The sequence below is a fragment of the Erythrolamprus reginae genome, chromosome 10 (genome assembly GCF_031021105.1).
Source record: "Erythrolamprus reginae isolate rEryReg1 chromosome 10, rEryReg1.hap1, whole genome shotgun sequence".
Classification (NCBI taxonomy): Eukaryota; Metazoa; Chordata; class Lepidosauria; order Squamata; family Dipsadidae; genus Erythrolamprus; species Erythrolamprus reginae.
The window spans coordinates 6,754,297-6,771,870 of record NC_091959.1 but is presented as its reverse complement, the minus strand read 5'-3'; the positions used below and the strand labels follow the sequence as shown (position 1 = coordinate 6,771,870).

Genomic DNA, 17,574 nt, shown 5'->3' with positions numbered 1-17,574 from the left:
TTGTCGGCTTCCGCACATTCATCGCTCCCCGGCTCCACCATCTGCGCATGCGCGGCCATGGAAAAAAGGGCACGCATGCGCAGATGGTGTTTTTACTTCCGCACCACTATATCGCGAAAAATCGATTATCGCGAGAGGTCTTGGAACGTAACCCTCGCGATACTCGAGGGATCACAGTACAGGTTCCTTGAGCCAGAAGGGAACGATCACAATTACTCATGCCTTGAGAAGAACTCATCTTTTCTGCTATTCCAGACACGATCTATGCCGATGAAATAGTGTGGAGCAAACCCTCTGGCCATGACATTAGCAGATCATCTATCTCCTCTGCTTTGACATCGTGGAAAAAATGAGAAATGGCTCACCCGCCTGCTCTTCTCTGTTGCAAATAAGATGATCAATAATAAGCTGAATATCTCTGTTATCTTCTGGAAAAAGCTTTGGTTAAAATGACTGGTGGCTGAGCCAGTTGTGCTCATTGTTTAACGTGGTCTTCTGCTTACCTCATTAAGTGATTTGCCTCCTTCTAAAAGGCCCATTGACCTCATGCCTCCCTGGGGTTATGGTGTAATGCCAGACCTGGCTATAGTATTGTCCACTTGTTAGGAAATCCTTTCCCCTCACTTCAAGTTCAACAACCCCGGAGTACACAGCCTGACTCTCTGAGCAAACTGACCGGCAACAGGAAGGCCTTAGACTGGGCCACAGGTTCTGAACTGAGAGGCACAAAATGACCTCCTTATACTGCTCAGGTGACATCGGTGATTACTGTATGTTCTCTCTGCTTGGCTCTTTGAGAACTATACTGGGGGGTGGGGGGTGGGGTTAAAATAGATTAATTCAAATCACCAGGTCAGAGATCTGCTCCCTGCATAGGACTAAACGGGTTATTAAGATCCTGGGGGTTATCTATTCCTGTAATGAGAGCAGAAACAACTGGAACGGTCTGGAATGAAAATGGGGGGGTAAGACTATGTTCTGAGCTGCTGTTGTCACTCCCTGTGTGTCTTTATTTATTTTTATTTTATATATTAGATTTGTATGCCGCCCCTCTCCGTAGACTCGGGGCGGCTCACAGCAATAATAAACAATATATAACAAATCTAATAATTTAAAAAAAAACACTAAAACCCCCATTATTAAAAGCAAACATACCATACATAACTGTATAGGCCCGGGGGAGATGTTTCAGTTCCCCCATGCCTGACGACAGAGGTGGGTTTTAAGGAGTTTACGAAAGGCGAGGAGGGTGGGGGCAGTTCTAATCTCTGGGGGGAGCTGGTTCCAGAGGGTTGGGGCCGCCACAGAGAAGGCTCTTCCCCTGGGTCCCGCCAAACGGCATTGTTTAGTTGACGGGACCCGGAGAAGGCCAACTCTGTGGGACCTAATCGGACGCTGGGATTCGTGCGGCAGAAGGCGGTCCCGGAGATATTCTGGCCCGATGCCATGAAGGGCTTTATAGGTCATAACCAACACTTTGAATTGTGACCGGAAACTGATCGGCAACCAATGCAGACTGCGGAGCGTTGGTGTAACATGGGCATACCTAGGGAAGCCCGTGATTGCTCTTGTCAACAATATGAGGGGTTGTTTTTCTGTAACCTACCATTTCTCATGTCAGATTCTTCTGTAGCCTGAATGATTGTTCTGGAGATAGGAAGGAAGAGTCTTCCCTATTCAGGTGTAGAGTTCACCTGGAGGGAACAAGGGAGCTCTTTATGTTTATCATAAAGTTGCAGTCCCTAAGGAATTGGAGCTAAGTTAATTCAATTATTTTCCCATTGAGGGAATTGTGATGAAAAGGTCGTCCAAACAGGGGTAAAATATGAACCTAATGAGCCCTCAGGTGCCCATTACGCCATCATTCTGGTTAAAAATTCCAACATCAGATTGAAGGGGAGAAACATGAAACTGATCCTGATGAATTGAACCATGTACACACATACGAGACGTTTCTGGTCCAGGTATCAGCACACTCAGCATGACCACTAAAGGTTATAGAGGCTAGCCAATTGTTTGGAATAAAGGCTTCTAACTTTAGTCATCATACTCTTCAGAATGAAGGCCAACTGTCTGATGAACCTGTTCGGTGGCTTGGAAAGAATGGAGACCGGACCGGGACTTCCTGGTTTGGAACATATTCTATTGCACTGATTATCCATAAATGGCCAATGACATCTCCTATTCTCCCTTGTATTTTCCTTTTGTTTGAAACTGGGGAAGGTAGGAATCTTTCCTTTAGTTTGTCTCTGAACTGTCCCACATGCTCCAATTGGATTGTCTACTTGCCAGGAGACCCACTACCAGGGAGCCGATAGTGCCAAATTGAAGGATATTTCTTCTAAAACTTTTATCCCATTTATTTATTCATTCATTCATACATTTATTTATTTGATTGATTGATTGATTGATTGATTTGTATGCCGCCCCTCTCCGAAGACTCGGGGCGGCTAACAACAATAAAGAAAACAATATAACAAATCTAATATTAAAAAATAATCTAAAAACCCCCAATTTCAGAGACCAATCATACATACAAGCATACCATGTATAAATTCTATAAGCCTAGGGGGAAGGGAATTTTCAATTCCCCCATGCCTGACGACAGAGGTGGGTTTTAAGGAGCTTGCGAAAGGCAAGGAGGGTGGGGGCAACTCTGATATCTGGGGGGAGCTGGTTCCAGAGGGTCGGGGCCGCCACAGAGAAGGCTCTTCTTCTGGGTCCCACCGAATGACATTGTTTAGTCGAAGGGACCTGGAGAAGGCCAACTCTGTGGGACCTAACCGGTCGCTGGGATTCGTGCGTCAGAAGGTGGTCCCGGAGATATTCTGGTCCGATGCCATGAAGGGCTTTATAGGTCATAACCAACACTTTGAATTGTGACTGGAAATTGATCGGCAACCAATGCAGACTGCGGAGTGTTGGTGTAACATGATGACTATTTCTGTGTTGTCTTGAGTTATTCCAATACATACTTCTAAGTGAAACAATCTAGCAAGAAAAGGCAACAGGGCAAATAAGAAGCTAGCTGCATCTGTTTTCTTCTTTATGTTGTTGCTGATAGGGCCTACCTAATGGCCTTATTTTCAATTAGGATCAGGTGAATCCATTCCCCAGACATTTTCGTGTAAATTCTGCTCACAATAATGGCCACAAGCAATGGTTTCCATGAGACTGGTGAAACGACAACCCGGCTTACACTGAGGTCCTGGAGGTTCTATTATTTTACTGAAAGAGTAGTAGATCCTTGGAACAAACTTCCAGCAGACATGGTTGGTAAATCCACAGTAACTGAATTTAAACATGCCTGGGATAAACATATATCCATCCTAAGATAAAATACAGAAAATAGTATAAGGGCAGACTAGATGGACCATGAGGTCTTTTTCTGCCGTCAGTCTTCTATGTTTCTATGTTTCTGTTTGCACATCTGCCATTGGCTTGGCTCTTCTACAGACCTGGCGTTATGTCCTCTCTCAGATATCTCTCCTCTTTGGGCAATGCTCTGAATAATTATCAGGGCCAAAGTATCACACCTCTATCCAACATGGTGTTGTGGTTGGCTCTGGCCCTGCTCCTGCCCCAAGGACTGTGGATGTGGGGGAGACATCCACATGCTGCAGGCCTGTTTTGCCCCCAGTGGAATCTGCTGATGAAGGCTCCTCTGACCAAGAAGACATGAGTGACAGGGAGGAGGAGAGTGTGGCAGACAGCTAACCAGGAGATCAATTATCTAGCTCCTCCTTGGATTCAGAACAAGAGTTAATGATACAGCCACGCATGCGGAGAGCGATGCATAGGCAGCAACAACTGAGAGATTATTATCAAAGAAAATGAGGCCACCTGTGGTTGGGTGGGGCTGTGGTCATTAGTGAGGCTGCTATAAAGAGCAGCCTGTGGGTTTGGCCATTGTGGAGGATTATCTGATTGTTGTGTTTCGCGCCTGCTTTACTGACTTTGACCTTTTGTGTGCTGATTTTTCCCCGCTTTGAAACTAAACCAGAGCAAAGTGTGTTTCACTTTGTGAAAGAAGAAGGACTGTGAATTGCCTCCCAGCTGCAAGCTAAGTATCACAGAACTGATAAGGCACTTGTACAAATTACCAATTTGTTTGGAGACGAGTGCTCTTTGCTATCCCAAAAGAGGGCTTAGTTTATGTGAATTTTCATTATAAAGAACATTGTTTTGACTTTTCAAACGTGTGTGTGTTGAAATTTGTACCTGTGAAATTTTGGGAGGATTCTACCAGAGAGCCCGACAGAACACATGGATGCTAGGCCAGATTGCAAACTGCAGTTTTGTAAACCTACCGGGGCGAGCGGTCTCTTTTCCAATTCCACTGGGGTCGCAGAGACTGGTTAAAAAGCCTCTGGAAATTCTACCTGGTGCTGCCAAAAAAGGATCCCTGACAGTGGCTCCAGTTAGCCTGAGTTACCATTGTGTGGCTCCTTTTCTGAACCAAACTGCCTACTCCCTGGGTGAGGCTCTTGGCCCATTCTACAGCACTGCAATTATCTAATGAGAACTTCAATTGGAAGATTCTATCACTATGATATAGACCTTTCCAGTATAACTTGAGGCCCCGCTGGAGCAGGGCTGTTTCTGCATAGGACAGCATTTATGTTAACAAATCTTATCAAGCAGCTGCTTGTAATGAAGGTCTTCCAAATTCTGAAGCTGATTTTAGTGGTTCTTGGTGCATTTCAAATGTTGTAAAAGAAAGCTGGCTTCATCTCTCAGAAGCTCCGATTTGGCAAAGCAGCAGACAATGCAACGTCTTAAGATGATATATCATCCAGAAGGTCTAGTCCCCTTAACTCTATATGATTAACACCACTCCAGGAGGAGGATTTCACTGGAATCAAAACTAAAAGATTGCAGCCTTTCTCCAACTCCCCCTCCCCTCCCCACTAAAATAACATGTATGGGATTTGATATAACAAAATGTCTTTAGCAGAACCACCCATTGCTACTTAGTTGAAAAGCCAACTAAAATTCTCGCTTTGCCTTATGCTTTTAGTGATTTTCTTTGGCATCTTCTAAAGGGGAAGAGCCTTCTCTGTGGCTGCCCCGGCCCTCTGGAACCAACTCCCCCCAGAGATTAGAATTGCCCCCACCCTCCTTGCCTTTCGTAAGCTGCTTAAAACCCACCTCTGCCACCAGGCATGGGGGAATTGAGATACTCTTTACCCCTAGGCCTTTACAATTTTATGCATGGTATATCTGTATGTATGTTTGGTTTTTATAATAATGGGTTTTTAACTGTTTTTAGCATTGGATTATTATTATATGCTGTTTTATTACTGTTGCTAGCCGCCCGGAGTCTGCGGAGAGGGGCGGCATACAAATCCAAATAGATAGATAGATAGATAGATAGATAGATAGATAGATAGATAGATAGATAGATAGATAGATAATGCCTTACTCTCTGAAATTTTGCAAAGAAGACTTGCTGGTATTCCATACAATAAAAGCTTATTATCAAGGGTCCCCAAGCTTGGCAACTTTAAGACTTGTGGACTTCAACTCCCAGAATTCTCCAACAACTGGCTGGAGAATTCTGGGAGTTGAAGTCCACAAGTCTTAAAGTTACCAAGTTTGAAGATCTCTGGCTTGTATCCATGCCTTTCTAGAGATGTTGAGTCAGCAGCATGTGTACCCGTCTGCTGATTTTAATACTGGGATGCCTGTCACTTACTCACAGCATCTCTTTTAAATAAATGTAAGTGTAGACAACAGTTCTTTTGTGTCAACCTCTTTTTATAAGATTCCATTCTATAAAGGTAGACTTTTTACGGTTAAAATTAACTTTGCCATTTTGCTATATTCTAAAGTGGATTTTGGATTTTCTTTGATCGTATTAGGCATTCTTTTTCCATTTCACAACCTTGACTGAATAAAATAAAGCAAATCTGTAGTTTAATCCAGTTTATAAATTACAATAAAGCAGTATTTCCCAACCTTGACAACTTGAACATATCTGGACTTCAACTCCCAGAATTCCCCAGCCAGCATTTGCTGGCTGGGGAATTCTGGGAGTTGAAGTCCAGATATCTTCAAGTTGCCAAGGTTGGGAAACACTGGAATAAAGAAATTGTTTTTATCTTTTTTTTCTGGTCTGTCATTGTGTAGCTACATTATAACTTTATAGTCCTAACACTGGAACTAAGAATCATTCTTACAATTAGGTCTCTGTATTAAGGTTTTACATATTTACATAAAATTAAATAATCCCTGTAACATCGATATTAATCTGTTATTTTAGGATTAGGTCCCACAGAGTTGGCCTGTATGGTTATTAGACATCAATGTCTGTGATTTCTCATTTCACACAATGGGGAAAGCATGAAACAATAGTACAGTACTTTCTGATATTACTATATTGACAAAAAGATTAAATATTGTTCATGCTCATTTCACTATCCAGCATAATGGAAGTCTAGTAAGAATATTCAGAATACTAAGCAAAAACCTATTATGTAAAACACTACTGAGGCGCATTAAAAATTAACAGAAAATAAACCTAAGAAATATTAATAGTTTAAAATAATAAATAATTATAACTGGCTGACAGATTGAGTTTAAAAATATTCCTTAGGATTTCCACTGACATTGCCTGTCATCTATAATTACGCAAGAGTCTGTAGCAGATAAAAAAACAGTATTTGAACAAAAGTGCTAGCTACTGCTTGTAGTTTCTGTACCTATTTATTTGTACAGAAATCCAAAAATTTAAGGACTTAATTCTTATCAGGTTTACACTGCAGAGGTAGGACACAGAGCAAATACAGTTACTCATTTGAAGTAATAACTTGTTTGTGCAGATCCTGTACCTCTATCAAAAGAACAAAACAAAGTATGAACTATTAACTATTCCATAGATTTAACCTGATAAGTGGTTTGCTGGAGACAGCTGTGGCTGTATTTTCTAGCATACAGTATTAACATTTAAAGATTAAGAATTCCTTGCAGTTCGTAACACATGCAGGCCTAAAAGATTCGGTATAATCTAAACTAAGACGACAAAACAGGACTTTGAATAAATTAAACCATTTTCAGAACAGTGGTACTGTAGTATCACAGGTGAGACCCAAAACAGACGAATGAAAGGTTTTACGTTTTTGGAAACTCCTCAGAAGTTATAATAGTTACAACAGAACTCTTATAACTTATACCTGTCCTTCTGAGAGGGGAAAAGTAGACCTTTTAATTCTATCGTGGATGGGCTCTGCTTCTTGAAAAGAGTAGTTAGTAGAAGCTAAGATACAGAAGGTAAGAATTCAGCTTCACAGGAACAGTTCTAGACGGGCTACAAGAATGGTGGAAGGTCTTAAGTATAAAACGTATCAGGAAAGACTTAATGAACTCAATCTGTATAGTCTGGAGGACAGAAGGAAAAGGGGGGACATGATCGAAACATTTAAATATTTAAATAGGGTTCAGGAGAGAAGTGTTTTTAATAGGAAAGTGAACACAAGAACAAGGGGACACAATCTGAAGTTAGTTGGGGGAAAGATCAAAGGCAACATGAGAAAATATTATTTTACTGAAAGAGTAGTAGATCCTTGGAACAAACTTCCAGCAGACGTGGTTGGTAAATCCACAGTAACCGAATTTAAACACGCCTGGGATAAACATATATCCATTGTAAGATAAAATACAGGAAATAGTATAAGGGCAGACTAGATGGACCATGAGGTCTTTTTCTGCCGTCAGTTTTCTATGTTTCTATGTTTCTTTATATATCGGAAGCAAACCCTGACAAAAGGCATTTGTTCCCCAAGTCAAATAACCAGTCCAAATAAATCCCAAATGTAGGCATAAATAAATAAAGCTAGCTGCAACCAGATTGGCTCACGCAGGACATTTCAACCTACTCATTCATTTCCTCCTACAACCATCCGCAACTGTTAAAACAGCCTTTACTTCAACCCATTGAGGGCACTGCTGATGAGCTGTCATTTCTCAGGAACTCTTCAAAGACAGAAGGATGGTCTGTACTATGTGAGGCAGCCAGAAATATCGGGCAAGAAACCAGGCCTGAATGCTGTCTTCCTCATACACCAATATTCAAGTGTAACTTTCAGATAAGGACACTCCTTCAGGACACTGAGATTTTATGGATGTCTTGAGATACCAGAAACACCAGCAGGATTTTATGACACCAGACCTACAACAAACCTACCATTAACCACAGGTAGTCCTCACGTTACTGCCCCCCAAATTTACGCTGCCACGGGAAACATTTGTTAAGCGAGTTTTGCCTCATTTTATGAAACAATTATGCGAATCGCTGCATTTGTTAAAGTTAGTAACACGTTAAGTGAGTCTGGTTTCCCCATGGACTTTACCAAAGCTGACCACATGACCCTGGGACACTGCAACTGTCATAAATAAGAAACAAGTAGCCCAGGCATCTGCTACTGCCAGCTGTAGTTCAGCAGTTCAAATCTCACCATGGCTCAAAGTTGACTCAGCCTTCCCAGGTGGGTAAAATGAAGACCCAGATTGCTGGGGGCAAGAGGCTGATCCTGTAAACCGCTTAAGGAGGGCTGTCAAAGCACTATGAAGTGGCATATAAGTCTAAATGCTATTACTATCTTTGTTTTGACTCATGAGGATGCTGCAAGAGTAGTCAATGTGAGGGGAGGGGGAAGGTGCCAAAGTCACTTTTTCAGTAGCCTTTGAATAGTCACGAGCTGTTGTAAGTCGAGGACTACCCTTATCCACTAAGAACTACTCCCCACACCACGGTTTTTACCGCAGACCACAGCTTCACCCAATTCCTGGTCCACAAGCAGGAGTCGGCTTAACCCCCTCTGGCCAAAACAATGATCTTTGCAACATCCTCCTCTCCAGGAGCAAAGAAATTAACACTTTCCCTACTTACTATAGGTGTCCTCAAACCAATACACAAACACCAGCGATTAAACACGTGACTCTGAACCAACAGCCCTGCATCCCAGCCCGACACTGGCCACCTGGAACTAATGCCCCCCCCAAAAAAGACCACCCCGGGCTCCCTTCGCCCCCCATCTCCAAGGCTGCCATACAACCCCAACGTCGGCTCGTTGCCCCCCCCCCAATCCCGGGCTTCCCACCGGCGGAGACTCCCCATGTTTTGCCCCTCCCGAAGCTGCGGGACGACCCCGCTTTTCAAAGGGGAGTCTTGAATTGCGGGGGGGAGCTGCGACTCCTGCCGGGGTCTTCCCGAGGCTGCCGGCCCACGTGCCCCGGGAGCGGCCTCGGGAGGTGACCCCGGCCGTGTCCTCGCGGCTCGGGCGACCCCGCTTCCCACCCTCGGGGGTCCCGTCCCCCTCCCCGTTTCCCCTCAGCCCGGGGGTGGGGGGGCTTTTGTGCAAGGGGGGAGGAGGGGGAGGGACGTGCCCCCTCCCCTCACGGGAAAGACCCGGATGAGGCCTCCCCCCGCCCCACCCCCTTCGCTGAGGGAGGGGCCTTTCTCCCCCCTCCCCCCTCCCGAGGCAACTCCCGCCGCTCCGGCCTCAGCGGGAACCCCGAGCCAGGCCGGGGCCTAGCGTGCCGCCATGAGGAGCTGCCTCCCTCGCTCGTTCGCCCGGCCTCGCCCGCCTCAGACTCACACTCGGGTCCCGGCCGGGGCCGGGCGCGCCCCTCAGGAGCCGCCGCCGCCTCGTCCTCCATGAAGCCGCCGTCGCCGCCGCCGCCGCCTCACGAGCCCGCCATCCTCCTCCTCCTCACGGCCGCCGCCGCCTGTGGGAAGCGGGAGGGGGGGGGAGAGTATGCGCGCGCCCGGCACAGCGGCTCTTCCCGGCCCTCCCTCCGCGAGGCCGCGCAAAAAAAAAAACGAGGCGGGGGGGGGAGAGTCGTAGCAATAGCAGCAGCAGCGAGCCGGCTCTTCTCGGCGGGAAAGAAAACACGGAGCACTGGAACGCAGTTGTGAAAGGGGGGGGAGAGCAGGCGGGAGAAAAAAAACGTTCCTGCCCCGTTCCACCGCGCGCGCACGCGCGTGCCTGCCCAGGAAAACCCGGAGCTTGGAATGGAGCCCCGGATCGGGAAGGTGCTGAGCGGCAGCAGCCAGGCGAGCGGGAGGGAGCGCTTTGGTCGGCCGGGCGTCTCTGTCTGGGTCCGTCCGCCGATGGGCTGCTGTGCTGGGCCTCCCTTTTCGAGGCAGAACCGCTCCCTTCCCCGCGCGGGGTGCCGGAAGATGTGGGTTTTGTCCTCTGCAAAGGATGCTCTGGAGCGGGTGCAAAAAGGATGCTTGGAAGGGTGCCAAGGACCCTTGTGAAGTGGGATGATGATGATGATGCATGGGGGGCATCAGGGATCCCCAAACTTGGCAACTTTAAGACTTGTGGACTTCAACTCCCAGAATTCTCCAGTCAGCTTAGCAGGCTGGAGAAAGGCTGGGGAATTCTGGGAGTTGAAGTCCACAAGTCTTAAAGTTGCCAAGTTTGAAGACCTCTGCTGCAGAAACAACAATACCGTAGTTGGAAGGGACCTTGGAGGACAGAAGGAAAAGGGGGGACATGATCGAAACATTTAAATATGTTAAAGGGTTAAATGAGGTTCAGGAGCGAAGTGTTTTTAATAGGAAAGTGCACAAACCTCCTGGTCCATCTAGTCTTCCCTTCTACTATTTCCTGTGTTTTATCTTAGGATGGATCTATGTTTATCCCAGGCATGTTTCAATTCAGTTACTATGGATTTACCAACAACATCTGCTGGAAGTTTGTTCCAAGCATCTACGACTTTCAGTCCAATAATATTTTCTCACGTCTGCTGGAAATTTGTTCCAAGCATCTACAACTCTTTCAGTCAAATAATATTTTCTCACGTCTGCTGGAAGTTTGTTCCAAGCATCTACGACTCTTTCAGTGAAATAATATTTTCTCACGTCTGCTGGAAGTTTGTTCCAAGCATCTACGACTCTTTCAGTCAAATAATATTTTCTCACATCTGCTGGAAGTTTGTTCCAAGCATCTACGACTCTTTCAGTCAAATAATATTTTCTCAAGTGGCTTCTGATCTTTCCCCCAACTAACCTGGATTGTGCCCCCTTGTTCTTGGGTTCACTTTCCTATTAAAAACTTTTCCCTCCTGAACCTTATTTAACCCTTCAACATATTTAAATGTTTCGATCATGTCTCCCCTTTCCCTTCTGTCCTGCAGATGATACAGATGGAGTTCATGAAGTCTTTCCTGATAGGTTTTATGCTTAAGACCTTCTGCCATTTTTGTAGCCCGTCTTTGGACCCATTCAATTTTATTCATATCTTTTTGTAGGTGAGGTCTCCAGAACTGGACACAGTATTATTCCAAATGGGGTCTCACCAGCACTCTATACAACGGGATCACAATCTCCCTCTTCCTGTTTGTTATACCTCTAGCTATGCAGCCAAGCATTCTACTCGCTTTCCCTACCGCCTGACTGCACTGTTCACCCATTTTGAGACTGTCAGAAATCACAACCCCTAAATCCTAAAATCCTAACCCCCTAAATTGTGGCGGTACCTTGAGGGCTAGCCGTATTGGAAGGACAACATCAGACAGAATATAGCAGTGACAGGTGCATCCTTGCTCTGTTGACCCAACTTTTTAATATATCTCCTACAGTATCACTGCATGCCATCAGATGCCATTTAGGTGTGAAGCGCTTTTAAAAACACAGTGATACCTATCAGCAGGTAATGAACCCACTCATCATCTTCTATTTGTTTGGAATTCATTGCAGAGTTGTAGCTGAGGTGCCCCAGCAGAAAATTAGGGAGGTGTTTTGTTTTTCTTTTAATGAGGATTGCTTCATTTTTACAAGTCATTTGTGGGAGGAACCTTTTCACCTTTTCATTAGGAATGCTAACTTAAGATACTTGCAAAGGGTGCAGCTGGTCAGGTCAGGCTCTAACACAAGCATTTAAAAACACACACACACACACACTCAGAGAGATACACACAGACAGACAAGGAGTCCATAGGTCTGCCCCTCAATGATGCAAGAATCTTGGTGTGGTTTTATTTATTTATTTAGCATATGGCGAAAATAGTAAAAAGAAACATAGAAACATAGAAGATTGACGGCAGAAAAAGACCTCCTGGTCCATCTAGTCTGCCCTTATACTATTTCCTGTATTTTATCTTAGGATGGATATAGAAACATAGAAACATAGAAGATTGACAGCAGAAAAAGACCTCCTGGTCCATCTAGTCTGCCCTTATACTATTTCTTGTATTTTATCTTAGGATGGAGATAGAAACATAGAAGATTGACAGCAGAAAAAGACCTCATGGTCCATCTAGTCTGCCCTTATACTATTTCCTGTATTTTATCTTAGGATGGATATAGAAACATAGAAACATAGAAGATTGACAGCAGAAAAAGACCTCATGGTCCATCTAGTCTGCCCTTATACTATTTCTTGTATTTTATCTTAGGATGGATATAGAAACATAGAAGATTGACAGCAGAAAAAGACCGCCTGGTCCATCTAGACTGCCCTTATACTATTTCCTGTATTTTATCTTAGGATGGATATAGAAACATAGAAGATTGACAGCAGAAAAAGACCTCCTGGTCCATCTAGTCTGCCCTTATACTATTTCCTGTATTTTATCTTAGGATGGATCTATGTTTATCCCAGGCATGTTTAAATTCAGTTACTGTGGATTGACCAACCACGTCTGCTGGAAGTTTGTTCCAAGCATCTACTACTCTTTCAGTCAAATAATATTTTTCTCACCTTGCTTCTGATCTTCCCCCCAACTAACCTCAAACTGTTTCCCCTTGTTCTTGTGTTCACTTTCCTATTAAAAACACTTCCCTCCTGGACCTTATTTAACCCTTTAACATATTTAAATGTTTCGATCATGTCTCCCCTTTCTCTGCCCACACCCATAATTCAATGCCTGGGGAGGGCAAAACAGCCTAACCTGCCCCCCCTTCCTGGAGGCCTTCTGATGTCTGGAAATGGCCTGTTTCCCAACTTCTGGTGGGCTCAGTAGGATCGTGTTTTGCCCTCGCTGGACTCCAAAGGGGAGGGTAAAAATGCCTTCCACTATCCCCCTGGAGGCTCTCTGGAAGCCAAAAACCCCCTCCCAGAGCCTCTGTGCGAGCCAAAAATCAGCTGGCTGGCACACACATGCACGTTGGAGATGAGCTAGGACAACGGCTCGCGTACCAGCAGATATGGCTCCGCGTGCCACCTGTGGCATCCGTGCCATGGGTTTGCCATCACTGACTTAGCCTATAAGCATCTCGGACCAACCAAATAATTCAAATCGTGGCGTTGGTGCAGGAAGCTGCAAACTAACTTCTACCGCACGAATCCCAGTGGCCGATAAGGTCCCACAGAGTTGACCTTCTCTGTGTCCCGTCGACCAAACAATGTCGTTTGGCAAGCCCCAGGGGAAGAGCCTTCTCTGCGGCGGCCCCGGCCCTCTGGAATCAACTCCCCCCAGAGATTAGAACGGCCCCCACCCTCCTTGTCTTTCGCAAATTACTCAAGACCCACCTTTGTCGCCAGGCATGGGGGACTTAGGATATTCCTTCCTAATGAATGAATGAATGAGTGAATGAATGAAGACCTCACCTACAAAAAGATATTGACAAAATTGAACGGGTCCAAAGACGGGCTACAAGAATGGTGGAAGGTCTTAAGCATAAATCGTATCAGGAAAGACTTCATGAACTCAATCTGTACAGTCTGGACTGGAGGACAGAAGGAAAAGGGGGGACATGATCGAAACATTTAAATATGTTAAAGGGTTAAATAAGGTTCAGGAGGGAAGTGTTTTTAATAGGAAAGTGAACACAAGGACAAGGGGACACAATCTGAAGTTAGTTGGGGGAAAGATCAAAAGCAACGTGAGAAAATATTATTTCACTGAAAGAGGAGTAGATGTTGGAACAAACTTCCAGCAGACGTGGTTGGTAAATCCACAGGAACTGAATTTAAACATGCCTGGGATAAACATATATCCATTGCAAGATAAAATACAGGAAATAGTATAAGGGCAGACTAGATGGACCATGAGGTCTTTTTCTGCCGTCAGTCTTCTATGTTTCTACGAATGAATGAATGAATGAATTAATTAATTAATTAATTAATTAATTAATTAATTAATTAATTAATTAATAACTGTACCACCTTACCATCTCTTCTGCCCAGTGCGCCCAATGCCCTCCGTCCAAGATCAGGAGTTGAAAACAGGAGGGGACGGAGACGTGGTTTTCCTGACTCAGCACCGAAGACTGCCCAGCCAAGAGCCCGTTCACGGCATGATTTACAAGGCTGATTGCTGATTAGATTGTTCTGTCCACTTGCACAATAAATAAAAACTGCTTACTCTCCTAAGGAGAGTTATGGGGAGGGTGGAGGGGGCTGACCTGCAGTACGAAGCATCTTCATAGCCCTGGGAGATTTATTGCTGTTCAAGAACTTCATCGGACTTCTTTTAAATTAGTCCCGTTTGGCCTTCCTTTTAGCTGGAAGGTCCATTATCCTGTCTGGCAGCTGTTGGAGGTTTTGTGGTCTTGGCTTCACAATCCGAGTGCTCTTGGCCTGTGGAAAGCTCTTCAGCCAATGCCCCGCCGAAATCTCCTTTGGATGCTTTGAGACTGGACCACGGTCACAGTGCAGGTAAGTCCTCGACTTGCGACCCACACCCGAGCCCCAAATTCCCATTGCAAAGCGAGGCGTTTGCTAAAGGAGTTTCCCCCCATTCCCCCCACGACATCTCTTACCAACTTGTTCAGTGAATCACTGCAGTCATTAAGTCAATAACCCAGTTGTTAAAATAAATGAAAATGGCCTCTCGACTGACTGGTCAGAAGGTCGCAAAAGGGGAACCCCATCATCTGAGGACATTGCAACCATCATAAATCCGAGTCACAGGTCATTGGATTCGTAAGAAATTATACAAAGGCTGATTGGTGCAGGTGCTCCTCCTTGAAAAGCGCCTGTGCATTATGGTACATGGATTATTCTAATGACCAAAATACCTGACGGTAATTTCTTTGGCCCACTTGCCTGGGTGATTCACTCTTGGCAAACTGGCTTTTGGCCTGCTGAAATTACCCTGGACACACCCAGAATCCAACTACAAGTAGCCTTTACGAACCACCACTGAGCCTTTGGAATCTCATTGTCTTCTTGCAACCTTTCTGGGAAACATAGACCAGTGAACCTTTTTTCCTTGGGTGCTGAGTGTGGGCGCACGCTATCACACCTGGGTGGGTGCCCACACCCATAAGTCAATGCTTGAGGAGGACGAAAACAGCTTCTCCCATCTCCTGGAGGCCCTCTGGAGGCTGGAAATGGCCCGTTTCCCAACTTCTGGTGGGCCCAGTAGGCTCCTGTTTTGCCCTCCCCAGGCTCCAAAGACTTCCCTGTGTTTCGTGTTTCGACCTCCCCCATCCCTCCGGAGGCTCTCTGGAAGCCAAAAACGCCCTCCCGGAGCCTCTGTGTGAGCCAAAAATCAGCTGGCCGGCACACACATGCATGTTGGAGCTGAGCTCGGGCAATGCTACCGCACGAATCTCAGCGGCCGATAAGGTCCCACAGAGTTGGCCTTCTCCAAATCCTGTCGACAAAACAATGTCGTTTGGCGGGCCCCAGGGGAAGAGTCTACTCTGTGGCGGCCCCGGCCCTCTGGAGTCAACTCCCCCCGGAGATCAGAACTGCTCCCACCCTCCTTGTCTTTCGTAAATTACTCAAGACCCACCTATATCCCCAGGCATGGGGGAACCAAGACATCTCCCTAGGCTTTTATATTTTATGATTGGTATGTATGTCTTGTTTGGTTTTAAATGAGGGGTTTTATATGTGTTTCTTTTTAATATTAGATTTGTTCTTTGACATTGTTTTTATTATTGCTGTGAGCCGCCCCGAGTCTTTGGAGAGGGGCAGCATACAAATCTAATTTAATAATAATAATAATAATAATAATAATAATAATAAAGTGTTGGTTATGACCTTTAAAGCCCTTTATGGCACTGGACCAGAATATCTCCGGAACCGCCTTCTGCCGCACGAATGCCAGCTGGGCCTTCTCCGGGTCCCGTCAACTAAACAATGTCGGTTGGCGGGCCCCAGGGGAAGAGCCTTCTCTGTGGCGGCCCCGACTCTCTGGAACCAACTCCCCCCAGAGATTAGAACTGCCCCTACTCTCCCTGCCTTCCGTAAACTCCTTAAAACCCACCTTTGCCATCAGGCATGGGGGAACTGAAACACCTCCCCCGGGCATGTACAATTTATACATGGTATGTTTGTGTGTGTGTTTGTTAATAAATGGGGTTCTTTTTAAATATTTTTAAATATTTTAAATTTATTTGGATTTGTTATGATTGCTGTATCTTGCTGTGAGCCGCCCCGAGTCTGCGGAGAGGGGCGGCATACAAATCTAAATAATAGATAGATAAATAAATAAATAAATAAATAAATAAATAAATAAATAATAATGGCTCGTGTGCCAGCAGATATGGCTCCGTGTGCCACCTGTGGCACCCATGCCATAGGTTCGCCATCACTCGCATAGACCAAATGTCGAAGCTTCAAAGAATGCTGGCAAACTAAAATGGAAAGAGAGATTACCGAGCAGAAGCCAGCTCCATAATTAAACTGCACTCCCTGTTGTTACATTTTTGGGCTTCTGAACAATTATCTTCAACCCCACCCTTCGGTTTTCATGTGGGATAATTAAGAAATTAAAGGATGGGGTTAGAAGATAAAAGTGGGGGAGAAACAACTCTTCTATTTACTGATGAGGAAGTGGCAGACCGGGCGGGAGAAGATAGGGCCAAAGAGACTCACGGCAGGGATACACCTTGTGCTAACCCAGGTCTTGCTACAATTTGGGTGGTTCACACATTGCTTCAAGCAGTCAACCATAGATTAAAAGCCGTAAGTCAGAGCTGGGTGTTAGGAATGTGCTAAACTATAAACCAACCGTGTTGTGGGTTAATCAAGTAGATCCTTGGAACAAAATTCCAGCAGACGTGGTTGGTAAATCCACAGTAACTGAATTTAAACATGCCTGGGATAAACATAGATCCATTGTAAGATAAAATACAGGAAATAGTATAAGGGCAGACTAGATGGACCATGAGGTCTTTTTCTGCCGTCAGTCTTCTATGTTTCTATGTTTCTATGTTAATCTGCTGAAGGGCCATCAACATTGGACGGTTGAAACTGCGATAGGCACAATTATCATGGTTAAGATAATTGTCTCTGGATGATGTTGTGAATGATTGAATTGGATGAACGTGGAAGATTGTGCGTGGGGTGTTTTTTTTTAGAATTTTGCTAATTTTGTATATTTCTTAGATTTCTACACATATATTGTTTGAATTTACTATGTGGTATGCTGCCCTGAGTTGCTTTGAGAAGGGTGGCATAGAAGTCTAATTAATAAAATAAAATAAATAAATAAATAGAGTAGTAGATGCTTGGAACAAACTTCCAGCAGACGTGGTAGGTAACTCCACAGGAACTGAATTTAAACATGCCTGGGATAAAGATAGATCCATCCTAAGATAAAATACAGGAAATAGTATAAGGGCAGACTAGATGGACCAGGAGGTATTTTTTTTTGCCATCATTC

At 44.9% G+C, this 17,574-nt stretch overlaps 1 protein-coding gene across 2 annotated transcripts in view; it reads right to left on the bottom strand.

Annotated features, from left to right (window-relative positions):
- Positions 1 to 9,978, bottom strand: part of ZNF609 (zinc finger protein 609) — a 112,830-nt gene extending 102,852 nt beyond the window's left edge. For both annotated transcript variants that reach the window (XM_070762685.1, XM_070762686.1), the window contains exon 1: positions 9,600 to 9,978. The gene's annotated coding sequence lies outside the window, so the exon portion shown is untranslated. The remainder of the gene's footprint in view (positions 1 to 9,599) is intronic.
- Positions 9,979 to 17,574: the final 7,596 nt, after the last annotated feature.